Here is a 25,329-nt window from a genome sequence, read left to right on the forward strand (position 1 = left end):
AACTTGCCACAGTTGAATCAAGAAGATAGACAAGAGTTGGATAAATCTTTTACAGAGAATGAAATTGAAATGGCTATAAGAGATATGCCAAATGGAAAGGCGCCTGGTGAAGACGGGTTCTCTATAGAATTTTATAAAACTTTTTATGTTGATATATCTTCTATTTATAAGAATGTAATACAGCAAATTTATAAAACTTTCCAATTACCTGAATCTTGTTCTTATGCAATAATTACGGTTATACCAAAAAAAATAAAGATCCTTTACAGGTTTCTTCTTATCGACCAATATCGTTGTTAAATGTAGATTATAAAATTGTGGCTAAAGTTATGGCTAATAGATTGGCTCAATATTTACCTAAAATAATACATAAAGATCAAACAGGATTTATAAAAAATAGATATGCATCTGATAATATTTTGCGATTAATTGTTTTGATAAATAAATTTAAATCTCAAATGAATCATCCAATAGTGGTCTCATTAGATGCAGAAAAGGCTTTTGATAGAGTGGAATGGAAGTTTTTTATTTTGTTTTGGTTCTTCATTTATTGGATTGATAAAGGCTTTATATAATAGTCCGAAGGCTAGAGTTGCTACTAATGGACAGATTTCAGAATCTTTTGATTTAACAAGGTCTACTAGACAAGGATGTCCATTGTCACCTGCTTTATTTGCTATAGTTATTGAACCTTTGGCACAGTTAATATGTCAAAATGAAAATGTTAAGGGTATGAGAGTTTTAAATGTGGAATATAAGATTAATTTATTTGCAGATGATGTTTTATTATATCTGGTAGATTCTGATATTTCCTTACCAGCAATTCAAGAATCTTTAGAAATTTATGGTCAATTATCTGGCTATAAGGTAAATTGGGCTAAAAGTGAAATTTTGTCAATTAGTAAAGATGATTATTCGATTTATAAAAATATTACAAAATTGAAGTAGACAAAACAAATTAAATATTTGGGAATTAATGTTAATACAGAATATCAGGATCTATATTCAATTAATTATCTTCCTTTAATTAAACTAGATTTGATTAGGTAGAAGGACTTACCTTTAGGTTTATTGGGGAGGATTAATACTATAAAAATGAATATTTTTTCTCGGATGCAATATTTGTTTCAATCAATTCCTTATTTTTTTTTAAAGTTTTTTTAAGGATTTATGTAAAGTAGTTAGAGAATTTTTATGGAAGGGAAAATTTCCGAGGGTAGCAATGAAAAAATTGATGTGGGACTTTCAATTTGGAGGTTTGAGATTACCTAATTTTCAATATTATTATGAGGCAGCTCAATTTAAATTTCTTAGTGCATTAATGAATATGGAGGATCCGCCCAGTTGGGCAAAGATAGAACTGGCAGTTATTTTAGAAAAATCTCCACGTGAATTTTTGTTTCGATCGAATAAAAATTTGCTACGAACCAATATTGAAACATTTATTAAATCTATGGACCAGTAAACTTGATAAAATGGGGCTTAAAAATAAATGGTCTGGGCGAATGCCATTATATAATAATCAACTTGTTCCTTTTACGGTCTCCAATATCACTTTGAAACAATGGGAAAGGAAAGGAATTAAAAATTTATCTGATTGTTTTTTTGAAGGACATTTTTGTTCTTTTGAGGAATTACAAAAGAAATTTGGTATTAGTGGAAATTCTGTATTTGTGTACTATCAGTTAAGATCATTTGTAAAACAAATATGTGGTCGTCAAATGACTTTATTGCCCGAAACTAGTTTTGAGAAATATGTACTTTCAATACCAGAAAAGGTATATCTGATTTGTATTGTATTTTACAAGAAATTGAAAGTAAGAAAGATTGGGACAAAGATAAGTTGAAATGGGAAAAAGATTTAGGTTCTACAATAGCTGAAGAAACCTGGATGGAAATTTGTCAAAATAGCATTCAGAAATTGATTAATGCTAGATTAGCGATGATTAATTATAATTTTATACATCAATTATATCTAACACCAGAAAAATTAAAAAAATTTGGTCTTAGTAAGTCAGATTGTTGTTTTCGTTGTGATCAGATAGCTAGTACTTTTTTACATACTGTTTGGTCTTGTGACCGATTGCAACAGTTTTGGAAAGGTATTCAATCTATATTTAATAGACTATATAATATTTGTGTTGTATTAGATCCTGATATATTTTTATTAGGGAATATGCAATCATTAATTGATTTAGGATTAAATGATTATCAGATTTCTTTTATCTATTTAGCTTTAGCAGTGGCCAAGAAATGTATAGCATCTACTTGGAAAAATAGAAATATACTAACCTTGGATAGGTGGTATTTAGAGATGAAGTCTTGTTTAATTATGGAAAGGATATCTTTTTCAATTCAAGATAAGATGTCTTTTTATAAGTTGAAGTGGACTCCATTTGTTAAGTATATGCAATTAAGTTTGATTTAAGTATGTTCCTAGATGTGATATTTTAGATTTGATAAATCCTTTTTTTTATTATTCTTATTTGTCATATTTTTTTGTGTGTGTTTTTTTTAATATATGATATTATTCATTTTACTAATTCTTCACTCTTTATTTTGGGGGAGGGGAAGGGTGGTTTTTTTTATATATAGACTTTTTTTAGTTCTTATATATGTAGGGGGGTAGGTTGAATTAAGTTAGGTTATTAATGTTGTACTGTAATTATATTATTTTATATTTTTTTCTTTAAATGTAATTTTTCTTTTTATTCCTGTGATAAAATCTTTAAATAAAGTTTAAAAAAAAAGAAACCCTTTGGAATTATTTTTACTCTGTCTGCCAAAGCCTCTTCATGCCTTTTTTTGGCCTTTCTAATTTCTTTCTTAAGATTCCTTCTACACTCCTTGTAGTCCTCCTTCAAATTCTCAGCTCCCTGCTCTTTATACCTCTTGTACACCTCTCTTTTTCTCCTAACCAAATTTCCAATATTCTTCGAAAACCAAGCCTCCCTATGACTTCCAGCCTTTCCTTTGATCCTCACTGGGTCATATCTGCTCTGTACCCTCAAAATTTCTTTTTTGAATATCCTCCATTTTTCATTTACATCCTTACCTGAAAATATCCTGTCCCACTCAATACTCCCCAAATCCCTTCTTATTCCTTCGAAATTTGCTCTTCTCCAATCCAGAACCTCAACTTTAGGCCCCTCTTTGCTCTTCCCTAAAACTAACCGAAAACTAACAGAGTTATGATCACATTATTTTCTATCTTATCCTATTCTCCTTTCTTGAACAGTAGTGCATTAGCCACTCTCCAGACCTCTCCCGCTGCTAGTGAGGATGCAAAAATCTTTGTCAAGCAATCTTAATTGCCTGTTTCAATAACTGGGGATGAATCCCATCCAGCCCAGGGGACATGTCGAGTTGAATGTTCCCCAAAAGACCCAACACCAGCTCTTTCTTGGTCTCAAAATGTCCTATTGAGCCTTCTCCTTATCAATGCTCCCTATCATGGTCCATCTCCTTCTCCTTAGTAAACACTGATGCAAAGTATTCATTTACCTTGTCCACCAAGCATAAATTCCTTCCTTTGTCCTTGAATGCTCTTATCCTCTCCCAGGACACCCTCCTGTTTTTACTGTGTATAAAATGTCTTGGGATATTCTTTCAGCCAGTTTGCCAAGGACCATCTCATGGTCCCTTTTCTCTTTCCTGCAACACTTTTGCAATTTCCCGAACCTTGTATATTGCCTCATTTTTCTTTTGACCAAATTCATCACATCATCCAAAATCCTCTTACCTTACCATCCCTATCCCTCCATCACAACTGCCACATGCTAGTCATGGGCTCGCCTGATAACAGCTGCTCTCAATTAACATCCCCTAGCTCCTGTTTAATCATGTCATTGTAGCCTACCGCTACAAAGAAACACACATACAGTGTGGCAGGTTAAGTTCACTCCTTTATTAGTCTGGAAAGGCTGCCTTTATACTGTTCCAAGTTCCTGCCGTTTTTTTTTCTCTGCTGATTGACTGAGTCATCCATATGAATAACAATGGCGGGCAGGAACATCCGTGCATATGAATGCCCTTCTTTCCCAGCCTGTTTCTGCTGAGTTAGCTGGGCAGCTTGACCAATGCCATTTTAGGGCTGTTGGTCTGATGCTGTCCCAGCTTCTACCCCCACCGGTTCGTTGTCCTGGAAGTAATTTTAGTGATTTCTGTCCGCGTCTGCTGCTGCGCGATGTGGCGGCCCGATCTTAGCAATTGTGGGCCACCACATCATAATTTGCCCTTTTCAAATTTTGTTTTCTCCAAGACCCAAGCTTATCCTTGTCCATAAATGTCTTGAAGCTTAAAAATGATTGATCACTTTTTCCACAATATTCCCCAATGAAACTCCATTCGCCTGGTTGCCCTAATTTTCCAATATAAGGTCCAGTATGCCCCACTTCTTGGTTGGGCTATACATGTAGCTTCATAAAACTCTCCTGGATGCATTTGACAAATTCTACCCCATCCAAGCCTCTGGCAGGAAGGATGCCCCAGTTAATATTAGAAAAAATTAAAGTTTCCCACTCCAACAACCCTATTACTTTTGTAATTTTCCATAAACTGTCCACGTCTATTCCTCCACCTCCAAATGGCTATTAGGGGGCTGCATTATGATCCTATCACCCGATATAATCTTATAAACCACTATCAAGTCTCCCCTCATCCTTCTTCGTTCCAAGGAGTATAGTATAGTTTAATCTTTCCTGGTAACTCAACTCCTGAAAACCCGGCAAAATCTTACTAAATCTTCTCTATGCTCTTTCAATCTTATTGATATCCTTCCTGCCGCTGGGCGACCAGAACTCCACACAATCATCTCACCAATAACTTGACTAACTTTAACATAACATTCCAACTTCTATACTCTGATTTATAAAGACTAAGATGCCAAATGTTTTCTTTACAATCCTGTCCACATGATGCTACCTTCAGAGAACAATGTATATGTATTCCCAGATCTCTTGGCTGCTCTGCACTTAATGGCCTACCATAACTGTGTACATCCTACCCTGATTTGCTCTTCCAAAGTGCAACGCCTCACACTTATCTGCATTAAATTCCATCAGCTGTTTACTGGCCCAATTTCCCAGTGCAACGTGATCGATAGTTCTCAGGAGCACAAATAAGCTTTTATTAGCTTACACCTAATGGCCAGTATTTACAGAGGTCTTCAGGTCATTCGGGGGTAAGACAGGAAAACAAGGTTCATATTGGGGCTGACAGGGGTGGAGCCAAGAGGAGGGGTCGGTCGTCTACTCTACATACAGTGAATTCCAGTTCACTGCATTCACCCCTTCCTTCAGAAAAGAACCTGCAGGTGAAAAAAGAGACCACATTTAAAAAAAAATTTGTACAATTATTTACAAGTTGTGTCTGTCAGGGAGACTGTGCCTCCTGTGGTTCTTGGGTAGTGGGACTCAGAGGGAGACTTTGGGGTCCTGCATCTAGTGGTAGCTAGGGTCAGCCATCTACTTTACATACAGACGGTGAATTCCAGTTACCTGCACCCAGCTGGTCCAGATGCCTCTGCAAGCTTTTAAAATCTTCCTCACAGTCCAGATGCCTCCTTTTTTTGTGTCATCAGCAAACTTGCTGATCCAATTCACCATGTTATCATCTAGGTCATTTATATAGCTAACAAACAATAATGGTCCCAACACAGATTGCTGAGGCACTTCACTTGACAAAGACCTTCAGTCTGAGAAGCAACCATTCACCACCACCACTCTCCGTTTTCTTCCACCAAGCCAATTTCGAATCCAGTATGCAACCTCTCTATGTATACCTAGCGTCTGCTCCTCAGCAGACCCAATATGACTGGCTCTCCACTCAGCTCTGGATCAGCACCTTGAAAACAGCAATTCATACATACGACTGCTCTTCATCAACTACACCTCAGCCTTCAATACCATTATTCCCTCGGTGCTGGTCAAGAAACTACTAACTCTGGGCCTTTGAACCCCCCTCTGCAACTGGATCCTTGACAAAGAACACAGTCAGCATGAATTAGAAACTTCTCCTCCTCACTGATTATCAATACAGGCGCACCCCAAGGATGTATGTTTAGCCCACTGCTCTACTCATTATACACCCATGACTGTGTGGCCAGACACAATTCCAAGGCCATCTACAAACATGCTGACGACACCACAGTTGTCGGCAGAATCACCAACAGCAATGAAGAAGCATCCAGGAGGGAGATAGATTAACTCATTGAGTGATGTCATGCCAATAACCTTGTGCTTAATGTCAGCAAAACCAAGGAGATGATTGTGGATGTCAGGGGAACACGACCCAGTCCTCATTGAGGGCTCAGTAGTGGATAGGGTTAAGAACTTCAAATTCTTGGATGTCAATATCTCCAAGGATCTGTCCTGGAGCCTCCGTTGATATAATCATGAAGAAGGCTCGCCAGCGACTATACTCTGTGAGGTGTTTGAGGAGATTTGGTATGTCACCAAAGACTCCTAAAAACTTCTACAGGTGTACAGTGGAGAGATGGCTGCATCACTGTCTGGCATGGAGGCGCCAACTCTCAGGACGAGAAAAAACTCCAGAGGGTGGTTAACTTGGCCTGCAACATCACAGGCACCAGACTTCATTCCATTGAGGACATCTACAAGAGGCGGTATCTTTAAAAAAAAAAGCAGCTTCTATCCTCAAAGACCCCCACCACCCAGGCCATGCCCTCTTCACTTTGCTACCATCAGGAAAAAGGTACAGGAATCTAAAGACAAACACTCAGTGGCACAAGGACAGCTTCTTCCCCACTGCCATCAGATTCCTGAATAATCAATGAACCAAAAACACTGCCTTACTTTTTGTGCACTTTTGCTTGTTGTAAACTGGTTTATATGAATGTTTGCATTCTGACGCTGACACGCCCGGTATTTGTGATGCTGACACGTCCAGTATTTGTGATTAATCATGATAATAAATTCTGAGTCTGATTTTAACTAGTGTAACACATCCAATAGACGATAACTCACTCACCCCTCAATCAGGTTTCTCTGTTCCTCTACACCACACATGTCAAACTCAGGCCCGCGGGCCAAATTTGGCCCATGATATAATTATATTTGGCCCGCAAGATCATATCAAATATGTATTAGAGCTGCCCCGCTGGCTGCCGCACCAGTATAGCGCATGCACAGCTAATACTACAAATCCCAGAATGCTTTGCAAATGCGTTGCCGCCGGCCCGTCAGCCCGCTAATCACCCCCACCTCCTCTCTTTACTTTCATTAGTATCTGCGACCTGTCGCCCAACTCACATGTAATAAACCCCTTACGAAAAATGGCCAAACGAAAGACAGAAAACAAGACCTTTCAAGACAGGTGGGAGGCAAACTCTGACCCCACAGTTTGATGAACTTGCATCTAAGAAGAGATGCCAAGTATCTGGTTTAGACCCAGGTGCATCAGAGTAAATCACAGTGTAGCAAGCTAAGCTTGGATTAATATTTTCTTTGGTTAACTTTGGACTGTTCATAGTTGAAAGATTGGATTTTCATTGAAGCAAGTTGTTATTTTTTTGACTTGTTGGCTTGTGAAAAAAATACATTTAAAAGGAGCTTAAAGGCTATAGAGAAATATTATTTATTGAATATTTTATTTCTCATTTGTTAATGCTTCTTCTGGAAAGAGTTTAACCCAAACTATTATTAAACATTTATTTTAATAAGAAAAAGTTTAACATTACATATGTTGAAAGAAGAGAAAACATGCAGATGTTGTTGAAAATTTTCAATAAATATTTAGTTTGGCCCACGACTTAGTCCAAGTTTTTAATTTTGGCCCTCTGTGAATTTGAGTTTGACACCCCTGCTCTACACTAAGGAAATGCCTCATTAAGTTGATGTGGCTTCTTCTATTCTTTTTGTCAAAATGAAATACTTCTCTATATTAAACTGCATCTGTCACCTATCTGCCCACTCTGGCTGAAAGACTTCTGCTGCATCTTCCTTGCTATTTACCCAGATCAGTATTAAATTGTACCCACAGACACACATGAACATTCTAGAACTGTTCTTTACAGATCGTCATTGTCTACTGTTCTCCAGTCTGAATTTTTTTTAAACATTGCTCTGAGGCTTAAAGTGGACCATACAAAGGAGGTGATCATGGACTTCAGGAGGACCAGGAACCACCGCCCTCCACTACACATCAACAAATACCTTGGAGTTCACTTAACTCAGTGATTCTCAACCTTATTTTTTCCCCACTCACAGACCACCTTAAGTAATTCCTTACTCACCACAGAGCCACAGGTGTTCTGTCATGAGTAAGGGATTACTTAGGTGGTATATGTGTGTGGGGGAAAAAGACTGAGAAGCACTGATTTAACTAGTGACATATCATGGACACTCAACATCTCCTCACTTGTCAGAAAGATGCAACGCATTTCCTGAGAAGAATGAAATGGGCAAGGATACCGGCCACCATCATGTCAACCTTTTACTGGAGATCTATCATGAGCGTCCTGGCCAGCTGCATTCACAGTGTTGCATGGTTGCTGCAGGGAAATGGATCAGAGGTCAATCTACAGGACCATAAGAGTGGCAGAGAGGATTCAACTGGAATCTCTGACCCCCCCCACCCCATTGATGTGATTGACCAGGATTGTGGTCTGTAGAGAGTGCACAAAATCATTGAGGACCCCTTCAACCCTGCACACAGGATCTTTCAGCTGCATCCAGGATCTTTCAGCTTCACCCGTCGCGATACCCAAGAAGCTTCAGAGCGAGCACTGCCAGGCTGAGAAAGCTTCTTCCCATGGGCAGTGAGAATGCTGAATGACCAAAGGAACTGCTCACACTAACCATCCGAGACTCTCATATTTGTGAAAGAATATTTATTTGTATATATGAATACTTGTCTTGCATATATATTATTTTGTCTGTATGTGTGTTATGTCTGGTTGTGTGTCTCCGTGTTTTGCACTGAAATCTGTTTCATCAGGTGGAACTTGTGCAATCAGATGACAATAAACTTGAATTGACTCAATGAAGTATCCTTGACCTGAGATGTTAATTCTATTTGTATCTCCTGAGATGCTGCATGACCTGAGTAATTAGTGCAATTTTGGATTTTCATTCCAGATTTTGAACATCTTTTATTTGATTTACCATGGCTTGGAAGTTTCTGTCCTCAAGCCAATTGTTTCTATGATTCCAACCACACCTGCCTCCTCCAAAAAGAAAATCACAACTAATCAGGTCTAAAGATTGATGTCGAATTCCTAGTCTTCCATAAACTCTTGTAGTTTGGCTTCAATGTATTTATTATGTACTTTTGGCAGAGACTTCTTTATCTCCCCCTGCTCTCTCCCTCCTTCTTTTCTTCCCTTTCTCTCCACCCTCTCTCCCTGTCCTCTCCATTTCTCCCACCCTTTCTCCCTCAACCCCCTCCTCTCTCATCTTTCCCTCTCCTCCCTCGGTCTGCCAGTTGTGAGCAAGCTGGTCTGTGGGTTGGTCCTCAGTTTGAACAGCCTGAAGCCCACCGCCCCAGCGACAGCCTGCTACCAGCCCCCAATGACAGGTAGTGGTGAGAAGTAAGGGATTATTTAAGGAGGTATGTGAGTGGAAAGAAAAGATTGAAATCTACATCTTTTGTTCAAGACTTGCAGATTTTCCCATACTCTTTTATAAATTGTGTGCATATGGTTTATACATTATGCACGTCTAATTAAATTGTGCGCATTTTTTCCCATGTTCTTACATATTGTGTGCATGTGTGCTTTATTCCCACGCTTTTCTATTAATTGTGGTGTGTTAAAAGTAATGTTTGATAGCAAAACCGTGTCCAGACTCATCTTTCACCGACCTGACACTTTTTCAACACAACAATGACCAGTGCAGGGACAAAAATATTAATGTCAGCGTTATTCGCCATTATCACCCAAATTTCAACCTGGCATACAAGACTGGGGGAATATTTTTGAGCCATTTTTTGGGAAAAACAAGTGGGTCTAACATACCATACCATCAAATATGTTATGTTATACATGTCATTACATGCAGACGCTTACGCTGCTGAGTTGCATGTTCTGTCCCTTTCGTTCTTGGAATGCTGTATAAAATGGCAGACCAAAATGGAGGTTGGCAGTTTTGGTCATTCCAATGTGAACTACCAATGCCTGGATATCATATTGGTAAAATCCCATGAAGGCTGTGTGAAAATCATCTCCCTCTCCATCCTCCTCCTTCTCTCCCTTCCTCTCTCTTCACCTCTCCCCTATCTCTCTCCCTCCCTATCTCTCTCCACCTCTCCCTCCCACCCCTCCTCTACTCCCCCACACCCTCTACTCCCCTTCCATCTCCTCCTTTATTCCCCCCCTTTGTCCCCCTCCCCTGCTTCACTGTCCCCCTCCCATCACCCACCCCTCGCTCCTCTCCCCTGCTTCACTGTCCCCCTCCCATCACCCACCCCTCGCTCCTCTCCCCTGCTTCACTTTCCCCTCCCAGCACCCTCCCCTCGCTCCTCTCCCCGGCTTCACTGTCCCCCTCCCATCACCCTCCCCTCGCTCCTCTCCCCCTCCCATCACCCTCCCTCGCTCCTCTCCCCTGCTTCACTGTCCCCCTCCCATCACCCTCCCTCGCTCCTCTCCCCCTCCCATCACCCTCCCCTCGCTCCTCTCCCCTGCTTCACTGTCCCCCTCCCATCACCCACCCCTCTCCCATGCTTCACTGTTCCCCTCCCATCACCCTCCCCTCGCTCCTCTCCCCGGCTTCACTGTCCCCCTCCCATCACCCACCCCTCGCTCCTCTCCCCTGCTTCACTGTCCCCCTCCCATCACCCACCCCTCGCTCCTCTCCCCTGCTTCACTTTCCCCTCCCATCACCCTCCCCTCGCTCCTCTCCCCGGCTTCACTGTCCCCCTCCCACACCCTCCCCTCGCTCCTCTCCCCCTCCCATCACCCTCCATCACCCTCCCTCGCTCCTCTCCCTGCTTCACTGTCCCCCTCCCATCACCCACCCCTCTCCCATGCTTCACTGTTCCCCTCCCATCACCCTCCCCTCGCTCCTCTCCCCGGCTTCACTGTCCCCCTCCCATCACCCACCCCTCGCTCCTCTCCCCGGCTTCACTGTCCCCTCCTTCACTTTCCCCTCCCATCACCCTCCCCTCGCTCCTCTCCCCTGCTTCACTGTCCCCCTCCCATCACCCACCCCTCTCCCATGCTTCACTGTTCCCCTCCCATCACCCTCCCCTCGCTCCTCTCCCCGGCTTCACTGTCCCCCTCCCATCACCCACCCCTCGCTCCTCTCCCCGGCTTCACTGTCCCCCTCCCATCACCCACCCCTCGCTCCTCTCCCCTGCTTCACTTTCCCCTCCCATCACCCTCCCCTCGCTCCTCTCCCCGGCTTCACTGTCCCCCTCCCATCACCCACCCCTCGCTCCTCTCCCCTGCTTCACTTTCCCCTGCCATTACCCTCCCCTCGCTCCTCTCCCCCTCCCATCACCCTCCCCTCGCTCCTCTCCCCGGCTTCACTGTCCCCCTCCCATCACCCTCCCCTCGCTCCTCTCCCCGGCTTCACTGTCCCCCTCCCATCACCCCCCCCTCCCTCCCCCCCCCTCCCCCCTCCCCCCCTCCCCCCCCCCTCCCCCCCCCTCCCCCCCCCCTCCCCCCCCCCCCCCCCCTCCCCCCCCTCCCCCCCCCCCTCCCCCCCCCCCCCCCCTCCCCCCCCCCCCCTCCCCCCCCCCCCCCCCCCCCTCCCCCCCCCCCTCCCCCCCCCCCTCCCCCCCCCCTCCCCCCCCCCTCCCCCCCCCCCTCCCCCCCCCCCTCCCCCCCCCCTCCCCCCCCCCTCCCCCCCCCTCCCCCCCCCCTCCCCCCCCCCCTCCCCCCCCCTCCCCCCCCCCCCTCCCCCCCTCCCCCCTTCCCCCCCCCCCTCCCCCCTTCCCCCTTCCCCCCCCCCTCCCCCCTTCCCCTTCCCCCCCCCCCTCCCCCCTTCCCCCTTCCCCCCCCCCTCCCCCCCCTCCCCCCTTCCCCCCCCCCCTCCCCCCCTCCCCCCTTCCCCCCCCCCCCTCCCCCTTCCCCCTTCCCCCCCCCCCTCCCCCCTTCCCCTCCCCCCTTCCCCCCCCCCCTTCCCCCTCCCCCCTTCCCCCTCCCCCCTTCCCCCTCCCCCCCCCTCCCCCCCCCTCCCCCCCCCTCCCCCCCCCTCCCCCCTTCCCCCTCCCCCCCCCCTCCCCCCCCCCTCCCCCCCCCTCCCCCCCCCTCCCCCCCCCTCCCCCCCCTCTCCAGCGATGGGAGGGGACAGTGAAGCCGGGGAGAGGAGCGAGGGGAGGGTGATGGGAGGGGGGGGGGGAGAGTTGGCAGGTGGTGGGGCCGGGCCGGCCTTTCCCCCCGCCCCCCCGCCCCCACGCCGCCACGCCCCGCCCGCCGGGATTGGCCGACTCACCGCGCCGCGCTCCACTCGCTGCCACAGAGGGGCTGCCGTCGCGCTCTGTGAGGCCTCACTTTGCCCGGCCCGGGACTGCAGAGGGGGGGTGAGTTTGGGCGGGCAGAGTTGGCGCCGACTCCGCGGCCTCACCTGGGCGGGGGCTTCTTGTTCGGGGGACGGAGGCGACCGTTCCGTTGGGCGGGGACGGGGGGGTCCGCGCGGCGCATCTCGCGGGGCGGGCGGGTCCTGCACCCCTCCCTCTACCCCCCCCCCCCCAAGGTGCGTGCCCACACTCTCCCGGGCCGCGGGCAGAGCGAGCGCGAACAAAGTGTCCGCGTGAAGAGGTGCCGAGAGAGAGGGCTGTTCACGTGACCGCGAGGAAAAAGGGGGGGGTTTGACCGCGAGGAGAGGGTCGGCGTTCCACGTGACATCGGGGAGGGTGTCCGCTTGCCGCGCGACTGTGAGAGTGCCCGCATTTCACGTGACCGCAAGGAGGGTGTCCACGTGACATCTGACCACAAGGACCCGGCCCGCACTGTTGCGAGGAGAGTGCCCGCGTGCCACATGACAGCGAGGAGGGTCACCATGAGGAGAGGAGGGCGCCCACAGGACCGTGAGAAGGGTGCTCGTGTGGAGAGTGTCTGCAGGACTACGTGTCACGTGACAATGAGGAGTGGATGCCACGTGACAGCAAGGAGGGCGCCCACATGGAGAGTGTCCACGTGCCCGCGAGGAGAGAGTCTGCAGGACTGCGTGTCACGTGACAATGAGGAGTGGATGCCACGTGACAGCAAGGAGGGCGCCCACATGGAGAGTTTCCAAGTGCCCGCGAGGAGAGAGTCTGCAGGACTGCGTGCCACGTGACAATGAGGAGAGTGGATGCCACGTGACAGCAAGGAGGGCACCCACATGGAGAGTTTCCAAGTGCCCGCGAGGAGAGAGTCTGCAGGACTGCGTGCCACGTGACAATGAGGAGAGTGGATGCCACGTGACAGCAAGGAGGGCGCCCACATGGAGAGTGTCCACGTGCCCGCGAGGAGAGAGTCTGCAGGACTGCGTGTCACGTGACAATGAGGAGTGGATGCCACGTGACAGCAAGGAGGGCGCCCACATGGAGAGTTTCCAAGTGCCCGCGAGGAGAGAGTCTGCAGGACTGCGTGCCACGTGACAATGAGGAGAGTGGATGCCACGTGACAGCAAGGAGGGCGCCCACATGGAGAGTTTCCAAGTGCCCGCGAGGAGAGAGTCTGCAGGACTGCGTGCCACGTGACAATGAGGAGAGTGGATGCCACGTGACAGCAAGGAGGGTGCCCCCATGGAGAGTTTCCAAGTGCCCGCGAGGAGAGAGTCTGCAGGACTGTGTGTTACGTGACAATGAGGAGAGTGGATGCCACGTGACAGCAAGGAGGGCGCCCACATGGAGAGTGTCCAAGTGCCCGCGAGGAGAGAGTCTGCAGGACTGCGTGTCACGTGTCAATGAGGAGAGTGGATGCCACGTCCTCTCCAGAAAAGTCAGAAAAAACAAAGGAAAACACAAAGGCACAAAAATAAAAATTAAAGTAAAGTGAGTGTAAAGATGGAAAGAAGATGGCGACGAAAAAAGAAAAATCGAAACCAACGGTAAGAAGAGAGGAAGAGAAGACAACGGAAGAAGAAGGAGAAGGCCTTACCTGTTCGAAGAGGCCCGCGGTGGAGAGAGAAACCCACTCCCTCAGGTCGGTAGAAAGTGGACTACAAAAATGGCTCGCTGAGCCGAGTAAAAGTGCGCAACCGCGCATGCAAAAAAACACACCAACGGGAGGGGGGACCAGCTGGGGAGTCGGTCTCCACAGCCGGCAATGACAGCTACAGAACAGCAGCAGCAAGAGGAGAGCATAGAAGACAACGAAAACAAGAAAGAAGAGAAGAAAAGGGCAACAAAGAAACAACAGATGGCCAACCCAGAGGAAGAAGAGGAAGAGGAAGAGTACAGTGAAATAGAAGAAGAAGGGAAAGGCAAGATAAAGGATATACTTTCTCTTATTAAAGAATACATGGAGTCATTTAAAGAATGGCAAGCACAAGAATTTAATGATTTAAGAAGAAGAATAAACAATACAGAAGAGAAAATGAATAAAATAGATATGACCTTATCAGAAATGGGAAAAAGAATGGACAAAGTGGAAGAACGAGAAGCAGCAGTAGAAATGGAGGTAGAGGACTTAAAAAAGAAATTAGAGGAATCTAATAAAAAAGTTAAAGAGACACAAGAGCTGTTAGCTCAGAAAATAGATATAATGGAAAATTATAACAGAAGAAATAACATAAAGATAGTGGGCCTTAAGGAAGATGAAGAAGGCAAGAATATGAGAGAGTTTATAAAAGATTGGATCCCCAGGATCCTAGGATGTCCAGAACTACAGCAAGAAATGGAAATAGAAAGGGCACATAGAGCTTTGGCCTTTAAACCACAACCACAACAAAAGCCAAGATCTATTTTAGTAAAATTCCTAAGATATACTACAAGAGAAAAGGTACTGGAGAAAACAATGGAAAAAGTAAGAGAGGGCAACAAACCACTGGAGTATAAAGGGCGAAAAATCTTCATTTATCCAGATATAAGTTTTGAACTCCTGAAGAAGAGAAAGGAGTTCAATACAGCAAAGGCGATTTTATGGAAAAAAAGGGTATAAATTTATACTAAAGCATCCAGCGGTATTGAAAATATTTATTCCAGGACAGCAAAACAGAATATTCTCGGATCCAGAGGAAGCACGAAAATTTGCAGAACAATTACAAAATAGACTGAGAGATGAAGACGTGTAATGAGAGTACAAAAGAATGCGAACTAAAAAGACACATAAGTTTTGAACTCCTGAAGAAGAGGAAGGAGTTCAATACAGCGAAAACGATCTTATGGAAAAAAACTATTCTCGGATCCAGAGGAAGCAAGGAAATTTGCAGAACAACTACAAAACAAGCAGAGAGATGAAGACATGTAATAAGAGTAAAAATGACCACGATTTATGTGTATGTGGGTAAAGAGGTATATGTGTGTATATGAAAAGTGTGCATACATGAATGCATCCGGATTTAGAGGAAAATATAGATAGTATAGACAAGAATTAATAAGGGAAGGAAATGGAATAGAGGGAATAAGGAGGGAATTAAAAGAGTGACCTTTGTTACATATGAAAAGTGAAATCTTTTCTGGGGGGGGGCTGGGTGGGGAGGAGTTACGGTCACTGCAAAATCAGCTGACCCTTGCGAGTGAATTCGCAAATCCAAATGGAGAAGGGAGATGTGGTTGTCCGACAAGGGATAAAGGACAATTCAGGAGGGGAAGGGGAGATTGGGGCTAAAGAACTTTTAAATAGAATAAGGAAAATGTTGGATGTTTTAGGAATGTTGTCTTATAAAGGGTTCAAAACAAGAAAACAGAAATGGATAAGAAGGAAAGGTAATGATGGAGAAACGGAAAGGGAAGATAAACAAAGTATAAAATGGCTACGTTGAACTATATGACTTTAAATATTAATGGAATACATAACCAAGTTAAAAGGAAGAAACTGCTAAATTTACTGAAAAAAGAAAAAAATTGATATAGCATTTGTGCAAGAAACACATTTAACTGAATTGGAGCACAAGAAATTAAAGAGAGATTGGGTAGGACACGTAACAGCAGCATCGTATAATTCAAAAGCAAGAGGAGTAGCTATATTAATTAGTAAAAATGTGCCATTTAAAATAGAAGAGGAAATAATAGATCCAGCAGGGAGATATGTAATGATAAAATGTCAGATATATTCGGAGTTTTGGAATCTACTCAATGTATATTCACCTAACGAAGATCAAAAGTTTATGCAAGATATCTTTTTGAAGATAGCAGATACACAAGGGAACATATTAATAGGAGGAGATTTCAACCTGAATTTGGATTAAAATATGGACAAAACTGGGAAAAAAATTAACAGAAAGAACAAAGTAACCAAATTTATAATTAAATCGATGGAAGAAATGCAACTTTTGGATATATGGAGGAAACAACACCCAAAGGAAAAGGAATATTCATATTACTCGGCTAGACATAAAACATACTCAAGAATAGACCTATTTTTGTTATCAGCCCGTATGCAAGATAGAGTAAGAAAAACAGAATATTAAGCTAGAATACTATCGGACCATTCACCCTTAATATTGACAATAAAGTTAGAGGACATCCCTCCAAGAATGTATAGATGGAGATTAAACCCCATGTTACTTAAAAGGCAGGATTTTAGAGAATTTATTGAAAGACAAATTAAAATGTATTTTGAAATAAATACGAAATCAGTGAAAGATAAGTTTATACTATGGGATGCAATGAAAGAATTCATTAGAGGGCAAATAATAAGTTATGTAACCAAGATGAAAAAGGACTATAATCAGGAAACAGAGCAGTTGGAAAGGGAAATAGTAAATATTGAAAAAGAATTAGCAATGAAGGAAGATACAACTAAAAGAAGAGAATTGGCAGATAAAAAAATAAAATATGAAACACTACAAACATATAAGGTGGAGAAGAATATAATGAAGACAAAACAGAAATATTATGAACTAGGTGAAAAAACGCACAAAATCCTAGCCTGGCAGCTTAAGACAGAACAAGCTAAGAAAATGGTATTGGCATCAAGGAAAAAAGACAAACAAATTACATATAATCCAAAAGAAATTAAGGAAAACTTTAGAGAATTCTATGAACAATTATACCGAACTGAAAACGAAGGGAAAGAAGGGAAAATAGATGAATTTCTAACTAAAATTGAACTACCAAAACTACAAATAGAGGAACAAAATAAATTAACAGAGCCATTTGGAATAGTAGAAATACAAGAGATAATAAAAAAATTACCAAATAATAAGACACCAGGAGAGGATGGATTCCCAATAGAATTCTATAAAACATTTAAAGACTTATTAATTCCGCCCCTCCTGGAAGCAATCAACCAGATTGATAAAACACAAAGCTTACCAGATTCATGTAAAACAGCAATAATTACAGTAATACTAAAGCAAGGGAAAGATCCACTCACACCAGCGTCATATAGACCAATATCTTTACTTAACACAGATTATAAGATAATAGCTAAACTATTAGCAAACAGATTAGCAGAGTATGTACTGAAAATGGTAAATCTAGACCAAACTGGATTTATCAAAAAAAGACGCACAACAGACAATATTTGTAAATTTATTAACTTAATTCATACAGTAGAAGGGAATAAAGCGCCAACAGTAGCAGTTGCTTTAGACGCAGAGAAGACCTTTGACAGAGTAGAATGGAATTATTTGTTCAAAGTATTGCAAAAATTCAGTTTACCGGAGAAGTATATTAATTGGATTAAAGCATTATATAAGGGACCATTAGCGAAAGTGACAGTAAATGGACATGTATCAAAGCAATTTAACTTAAGCAGGTCAACACGGCAGGGATGCCCACTATCACCTTTATTGTTTGCGTTAGCTATAGAACCACTAGCAGAATTGATAAGAACAGAAAATAATATAAAAGGGATAAAAATAAAAGACAAGGAATATAAAATCAGTTTATTTGCGGATGATGTTATAGTATACTTAACAGAACCAGAACTATCAATAAAAGAATTATATAAGAAATTGAAGGAATATGGAGAAGTGTCGGGTTACAAGATCAACGTAAATAAAAGTGAAGCAATGCCTATGAATAATGCGGATTTCTCAAAATTTAAGAAGGAATCACCATTTAGATGGCAAATGCAAGCAATAAGATACCTAGGTGTACAAGTAAATAAAAATCTCGGCCAACTATATAAACTCAATTATTATCCACTAATGAAAAAATTACAGGACGATTTAGAGCATTGGAAAGATTTACCACTAACACTAATAGGAAGGATAATCTGTATTAAAATGAACATTTTTCCAACGATATTATACCTATTTCAAGCATTGCCAATACAACTGACAGAGAAATTCTTCAAGGAGTTAAAGAAAATAATAAGGAAATTTTTATGGAAAGGGGGGAAACCGAGGATAGCACTAGATAAATTAACAGAATGGTATAAACAAGGAGGCTTACAACTGCCAAACTTTAAAAATTATTATAGAGCCGCACAATTAAGATACCTATCAGATTTTTATCAAACAAGGGAAAAGCCAGATTGGACCAGATTAGAATTAGATAAAATAGGGGAAAAGATACCTGAACACATATTATATAAATGGGATGAAAAATTGGTACAACATAGAAGTTCTCCAGTATTACATCATCTCCTCAATATTTGGAAGAAGATTCATGTAGAAAGAAATAAAACAAATTATCAATTACCAAAACTAATATTGACGCAAAACAAGTTACTCCCTTTTACAATAGATAACCTTTCCTTTAGAGAATGGGAGAAAAAAGGGATTAAAAGAATAGAAAATTGTTTTTCAGGAAATAGATTATTATCCTTTGAACAAATGAAAGATAAATACAATATAACTCAAGATACAGCGCTTGCATATTACCAATTGAGATCCTACTTGAAGGATAAATTAGGAAGCAGTTTGAGTTTGCCAGAGGGAAGTAACTTGAATATGTGATTACAGATACAATGATAATCAAAAGATTTATAACAAATATGTATATTAAACTGCAAGAAAAGGAGAATGAGGAAACAAATGGTAAAAGTAAACAAAATTTCATGCAATCTGGACATGTGAGAAAGTAGAAAAATTTTGGGAAGATCTAAATCAGATATTAAATAAAATAACAGAAAACAATATACCAAAGAATCCAGAGATCTTCCTCCTAAGTAACATAAAAAACAAAGAATTTGGAATTGATTTGGAGGATGCACAAAAAAGATTTGTTAAGATAGCTCTAGCCGTAGCAAAAAAATGTATTATGTCAACCTGGAAATTGGAAGATAATTTGAAAATACAACAATGGTATATAGAAATGAGTAAATGTATTCCATTAGAAAAAATAACATATAGTTTAAGAAATAATATTGAAATATTCGAACAAATATGGGAGCCTTACATGAAACACAATAGCGAAAACCTACCGGGGACAATCACTACCTAAGTTAATGGAAGGAAAAGGAAATGAAAAGAATGGACTCAGTGGAATTTCTGGTGTATTTTTATTGAATGACAACATTGTCTGACTGGTTTAATGTATCCTAGATTTTATACCTTAAATGGACGGGAGGGGGGAGGTAGGGAGGGTGGGATGGGAGGAGGGAGGTGGGGGGGGAGAAAATGGCACTGTATATGTGTGAAAAGGGAAAAGTGTGTATCATGGTTAATGTGGTTTATGGTGTGAAAAATAAAAAATTGAAAAAAAAAAGTGTCCAAGTGCCCGTGAGGAGAGAGTCTGCAGGACTGCGTGCCACGTGACAATGAGGAGAGTGGATGCCACGTGACAGCAAGGAGGGTGCTCACATGGAGAGTGTCCAAGTGCCCGTGAGGAGAGAGTCTGCAGGACTGCGTGCCACGTGACAATGAGGAGAGTGGGTGCCACGTGAGAGCAAGGAGGGTGCCCATATGGAGAGTGTCCACGTGCCCGTGAGGAGAGAGTCTGCAGGACTGCGTGCCACGTGACAATGAGGAGAGTGGATGCCACGTGACAGCAAGGAGGGTACCCACATGGAGAGTATCCAAGTGCCCGTGAGGAGAGCGTCTGCGTGCCATGTGACACCGAGGAAAGTTTCCATGTGGCTGCGAGGAGGGTGCCGACATGCCACGTGCCACATGCCCACGTGCCACATGCCCACGTGCATTGGATCTTTAACAGTAGTGAGGTCTGGGGACAGGGCGTCCCATTTCGGTGGGGACTCCTGGGAATAGCTGGCGACGGTGCCAGTTCGATGTAAATCATGATGGGATAGTGGGAGATGGTCCTTTCCCCAACCTGTGCCTGTCCTGGCATCTCTGAGTTGAGGTCTGTCTATGTCAGAACACAGTTCTAACCAGGCACTGACTGGAGATTAATTCCAAAATATATAACGTTGTTGTGAAGGATGAACCACAATCAGTATTTTCAAGGTTAACTGCACTTTCTCTGCGATTCCTCCAACCCCCTCATCTCCTCCACCCACTCTTTCACCCCCTTCCTCCACCACATACTCCTCCTTTCTTCCAACCATCCCCAACTCCAACCACCCCTTCCTATGCCCACTCTTCCATCCCCCTCCTCCACCACATAATCCTCTTCCAACCTTCCCCAATTCCCCTCCTCCATCCTCTCCTTTAATCCTACTTCACTCCATCTCCTTTCCCTCACCTCCTACCCTACTTAGTCTTTTCTGTGTTCTCCCCCTCTTCCTACAACTTTTGCTCTGCCTCCACCTCTTCCCTGCTCCCTTTCCCACCACCTTTCCCCACATTCTTTTACTTGGCTTCCCTCATACCTATCCCACCAATTCTCTACCCACATCCTCGATGCCATTTGCCCTTTCATCTTTCTTCCTTCTCCCCACTACACCAACCACCACTCCCTCCCTCAGCCTCCCTTTTGCCTCTTCCCTCTCCTCACCTTGACTGTACAGTCTGATGTGGCAGGTGCAGGCAGTATTTTACTCCTAGGGCTTCTAAAACTCAGTGTCACTTTCTCATCAAATCACAGCCATTGTGGAGTGAGATGAGAAACTTTTTCATCCAAGGGATATTCCCACGAGTCTTTGGAACTTTCACTGAGTTTTTAAAGTTGGAAGTTAATTGATCTCTGGTTATTAAAGGATTTTTTGGATTGTGCCAAAAAGGCTGTGTTTGAGCTGGAAGATGAGTGGTAGACTTGTTGGAATGATAGGTCAGGTTTGAGGTGCCAGATAATCTCCACCCTCAGGTTTTCCCTCATGCACTGTAAGTGCTCCTCCAGCCCAATCTATGCTCCTGGAGTTGCTGAGCCATGGAGAATGGAAACAGGCCCTTTGGCCAATTGTCCGTGCTGACCAAGTTGTCCATCTGAGCTGGTCCAGTTTGCCTGCTCTCAACGTACATTATTGTGCTTGTGTATTCTTTGCGCATGGTATAGTTTGTACCACTTTCCTGAGAAATGGGGTCAGTTTGTAGGTAAGTAGGAATATGTTCCTGGAATCTGCAAATCCTTGTTTGCACTTTAAGTGGTACTCTGTGTGAGGGGCCAAGGCAAACAGATTTAGTCTCTGAGGGCATTTAAATTTCAGTTTGTAGTGGCGGCTATTTTGCTAACTGAAGGATCTCACAACCAGACGGGTTGAGTTCAGTGAGTAAAAACTGATTTATTGCAGGCTGCCTGGCTGGTCTTATACTTCCAGCCCGGACCTGGCTGAGAACCGCGCTGGGGGGCCCCGACGTCACCGGGGCGTCATGTGGGTCCCCAAGCGTGGGCTTCTGAGCCTGGTGCCGAGGTCAGGAGGAGACCCCCCGATGGCGCCATTTTGGCCGGCTGCCCCGCCGTGTGCGTGACAAATGGGTCTGGTTTGCCTGCCTAATGGCATACCGCCACACAGTTCCCCCCCCCCCCCAGAACCGGCGCCAATGTCCTTTTTTGTCGGACGGCCTCGCTTCTTGGGTTGGGCCACAACTACTGGCTCGGTGGGGTCGAGGTAGCCTGTCCACCGTAAGGAGTTCCCTCTTACCACCGATGTCCAGTGTGAAAGTGGATCCTGAACGCTGGACGACTTTGTACGGCCCTTCATATGGTCTTTGTAGAGGTATTGTGGATGGGCCCCACCTGATAAAAACGTACTCTGCGGAATACAGCTCACTGGGGGTGTAAGAGGCCCGTATGCCATGTCTGGGCGGCGGTGGGGGTGTGAAGGAGTCCAACTGGGCCTGGAGGTGGGGAAGTAGACTGTGCGGTGACTGCTGGGGGTTGTGAGGTGCGTTGATGAACTCACTGGGTAGGGCTAGCAGTGCACCGTAGACCAGCTCAGCTGATGACGCCTGTAGGTCTTCTTTTGGTGTCGAGCAGATGCCCAGGAGCACCCAAGGCAGCTCATCCATCCAGTCGAGGCCAGTGAGGCCGACCATAAGTACCGACTTAAGTGGCGGTGCAATTGCTCAACTAGCCCATTGGCCTGTGGGTGATAGGCCATGGTGTGATGTAACTTGATTCCCAGCCTGTTGGCGAGCTGCAGAGGTGATCTGGGTGCCCTGATCACTGATGAGGTGGTTTGGAACGCCGAACTGGGCAACCCAACCGTTCATAAGTGCTTGGGAGGAGGAGTCCGAGGAGGCATCTGGCATCAGGATTGCCTCGGGCCAACGAGTGGTGTGGTCTACCACTGTGAAAAGGTAACGGTTACCTTGGGAAATGGGTAAGGGTCCGACAATGATTGTGGCTGAAATGTTCCTGGACGTATTTGAAATCTTGTATAGGCACTTTGGTGTTTCTGTGTACCATGGAAAGCTGGCATTGGGTGCAGGTTCTGGTCCAGTCCGCAATCTGCTTCTGAAGCCCATGCCAGACGAAGTGTTCTGTCATCATATGGACCGTGAACCTGATGGAAGGGTGGGAAAGGTTATGGATATGATGGAAGACTTGCCTGCGCCACTGCTGGGGAACCACTGGTCGCGGGGTGCACATGGAGACGTCGCAAAGGACGGTGCCCTCTGAGGAGTCGGGAGGTCCTGGAACCACAGGCCTGTGATGGCAGCCCTGAAGGCCCGCGTCTCCTCGTCAGACATCTGGTCCCGGGCGAGCTGGTCGAAGTCAAGGCTGGGTGTCAGCACGCAAATGGCCAGTCGTGAGAGTGCTTCGGCAACCACATTGTCTTTCCCCGCTTTGTGCCCAATGTCAATGGTGAACTCCGACACGAAGGAGAGGTGACGCTGTTGGCGGGCCGACCAGGGATCTCTTGCCATAGCGAGCGCCTGAGTGAGTTTGTGGTCAGTAAAAATGGTGAAAGGCCTCCCCTCCATGAAATAGCGGAAATGATGCACCACCAGGTACATGCCCAGCAACTCACGATCGAAAGCACTATACTTGCGCTTTGGTGGGAGAAGTCGGCTAAAGAATGCCAGTGTTTTCCACTGTCCATTAACCTGCTGCTCCAAGGATGGTGCCAACGGCTGTGGCAAAGGCAGCGACAGAGATCGCTATATGCAGGTTGGTGCGTGGGTGGACGAGCAGGGTAGCCTTTGCTAAGGCATCTTTCATGGCTTCAAATGCCCTGCTGGCATCTGGAGTCCAGGTGAGTGACTTGCCTTTGGTCGCGATGAGGGCGAAGAGCGGCTGCATGATGCGCGCAGTGCCTGGAATGAAGCAGTTATAGAAATTGACCATACTCGCGAACTCCTGTAGCCCCTAGAGGTTGTCCGGGCATGGGGACTCCCTGATGGCAGCGACCTTCGTAGTGGCTGGTGTGGCTCCTTCTGCCGTGATGGTATGGCCCAGGAACTGCATGTACTCTTTCCCAAACTGGCACTTGGCCGGATTGATTGTTAGGCCGATGTCGACCATTCAGGAGAAGAGGGTGCACAGGTGAGACTTGTGTTGTGCCCGATCTCTGCTGGCGACAAGGATGTCGTCCAGGTAAATGAATACAAAATTCAAATCCCTGCCCATTGTGTCCATGAGGCGCTGGAAGGTCTGGGTGGTGTTCTTGAGCCCGAATGGCACGCGTAGGAACTTGAACAAGCTGAAGGGGATGATGATGGTAATTTTGGGTATGTCCTCGGGATTTGGTGATACGCGCGCACCAGGTCGACCTTGGGAGTATACCCTCGCACCATGCAGGTTGGCCGTAAAGTCCTGGATGTGAGGGATCAGGTAACGGTCAGGTACTGTCACGTCGTTAAGCCGTCTATAATCTCCGCAGGGGCGCCAGCCGCCAGAGGCTTTCAGGACCAGGTAGAGTGGTGAGGCCCAAGGACTGTCGGAGCGTCGAATGATCCCCAACTCCTGTAGATGCGAGAACTCTTCCTTCGCTATCTGGAGCTTATCTGGTAGGAGCCAGCGTGCCTTGGTGTGGACCGGCGGGCCTTGAGTGGAGATGTAATGAAACACCCCATGGCTTGGTGAGGCGGCGGAGAACTGCGGCTTGAGGAGGGATGGGAACTTGGCCTTGGGAGTGCTGACCGTGGCTATCTGCGGCTGCTCTGTGCGGAAGGCATTGAGGCGAACGGATTGGAAGGTAAGGGCATCTACCAGTCACCTACCTCAAATGTCGACCAGGAGTCCGTGGGCGAGGAGGAAGTCGACACCTAGGATGGCGGTTGGAAGTGACGAAATGTTGAACCTCCACAAGAACTTCCGCTGGCCGATCTGGAAATGGACGGTCTTGTATTCATATGTTCAGATCTCCGTCGAATTGGCTGCATGGAGGGGAGGATGACTGTGGCCAGGATGACGCTGATCTGGGCCCCGGTGTCGACGAGAAAGCGTCGGCCGCTGACTGAATCCCGCTGGTAGAGAAGGCTGTGTTCTTGGCCATCTGCCGCAGCCATTAACAGCGGCCGGCCTGCTCATTTTCCTCGAACGAGCAGGGCTGATGACACTTCTGAGCCTTGGCTCCCCAGCGCTGGTGGAAGGAGCAGAGGCCTGAAGTGGATGACTTGGTTCTGGCTATACTCTCTGAGGCCCCTGCAGGGGCCGGGCGTTCCACCGCAGCGCTAGAGGAAGGCTTGGCGTGGTCATGCCCGTGACTCGTAACCTGCTGGACTGCTGAGCCCTCTGGGAATCGTTCGAGCCATAGCTCCTGAGCCTTTTGAGCCACCTTCTTAGGGTCAATGAAGCTCTCCTGGGACAGTAACGGTCAGGTGTCTTCAGGTAGATGGTTGAGGAAGATGCGCTCGAAGAGTGGGCAGTTGGTGTGATCGCCCATCTCGTCCATCAACTCTATTGGAGTTCTGTCCCCCATGGCGTCGAGGCGCAGCATCCGAGCGGCATGCTGGCACCTGGAAAGGCTGAGGGAGCCAGTGAGCACCCGCTTGATGGTCCCATACTTATTTTCCGTGGGTGGGTGTTGAACTAGGTGCAGCA

General features: G+C 45.6%; 1 protein-coding gene and 1 long non-coding RNA gene across 2 annotated transcripts in view; one reads left to right on the forward strand and one right to left on the reverse strand.

The window, feature by feature from the left end:
• Positions 1-5,104: 5,104 nt before the first annotated feature.
• Positions 5,105-12,485, reverse strand: LOC138755785 (uncharacterized). Its single transcript, XR_011352559.1, has 3 exons — positions 12,396-12,485; positions 10,028-10,135; positions 5,105-5,308 (listed from the first exon to the last, which is right to left on the reverse strand). It is a non-coding gene; the product is annotated as an uncharacterized lncRNA (long non-coding RNA).
• Positions 12,360-25,329, forward strand: part of twsg1a (twisted gastrulation BMP signaling modulator 1a) — a 96,862-nt gene continuing 83,892 nt past the window's right edge. Inside the window, exon 1 of the mRNA XM_069922391.1 lies at positions 12,360-12,483. The gene's annotated coding sequence lies outside the window, so the exon portion shown is untranslated. The remainder of the gene's footprint in view (positions 12,484-25,329) is intronic.

The sequence above is a fragment of the Narcine bancroftii genome, chromosome 2, assembly GCF_036971445.1.
Source record: "Narcine bancroftii isolate sNarBan1 chromosome 2, sNarBan1.hap1, whole genome shotgun sequence".
Taxonomy (NCBI): Eukaryota; Metazoa; Chordata; class Chondrichthyes; order Torpediniformes; family Narcinidae; genus Narcine; species Narcine bancroftii.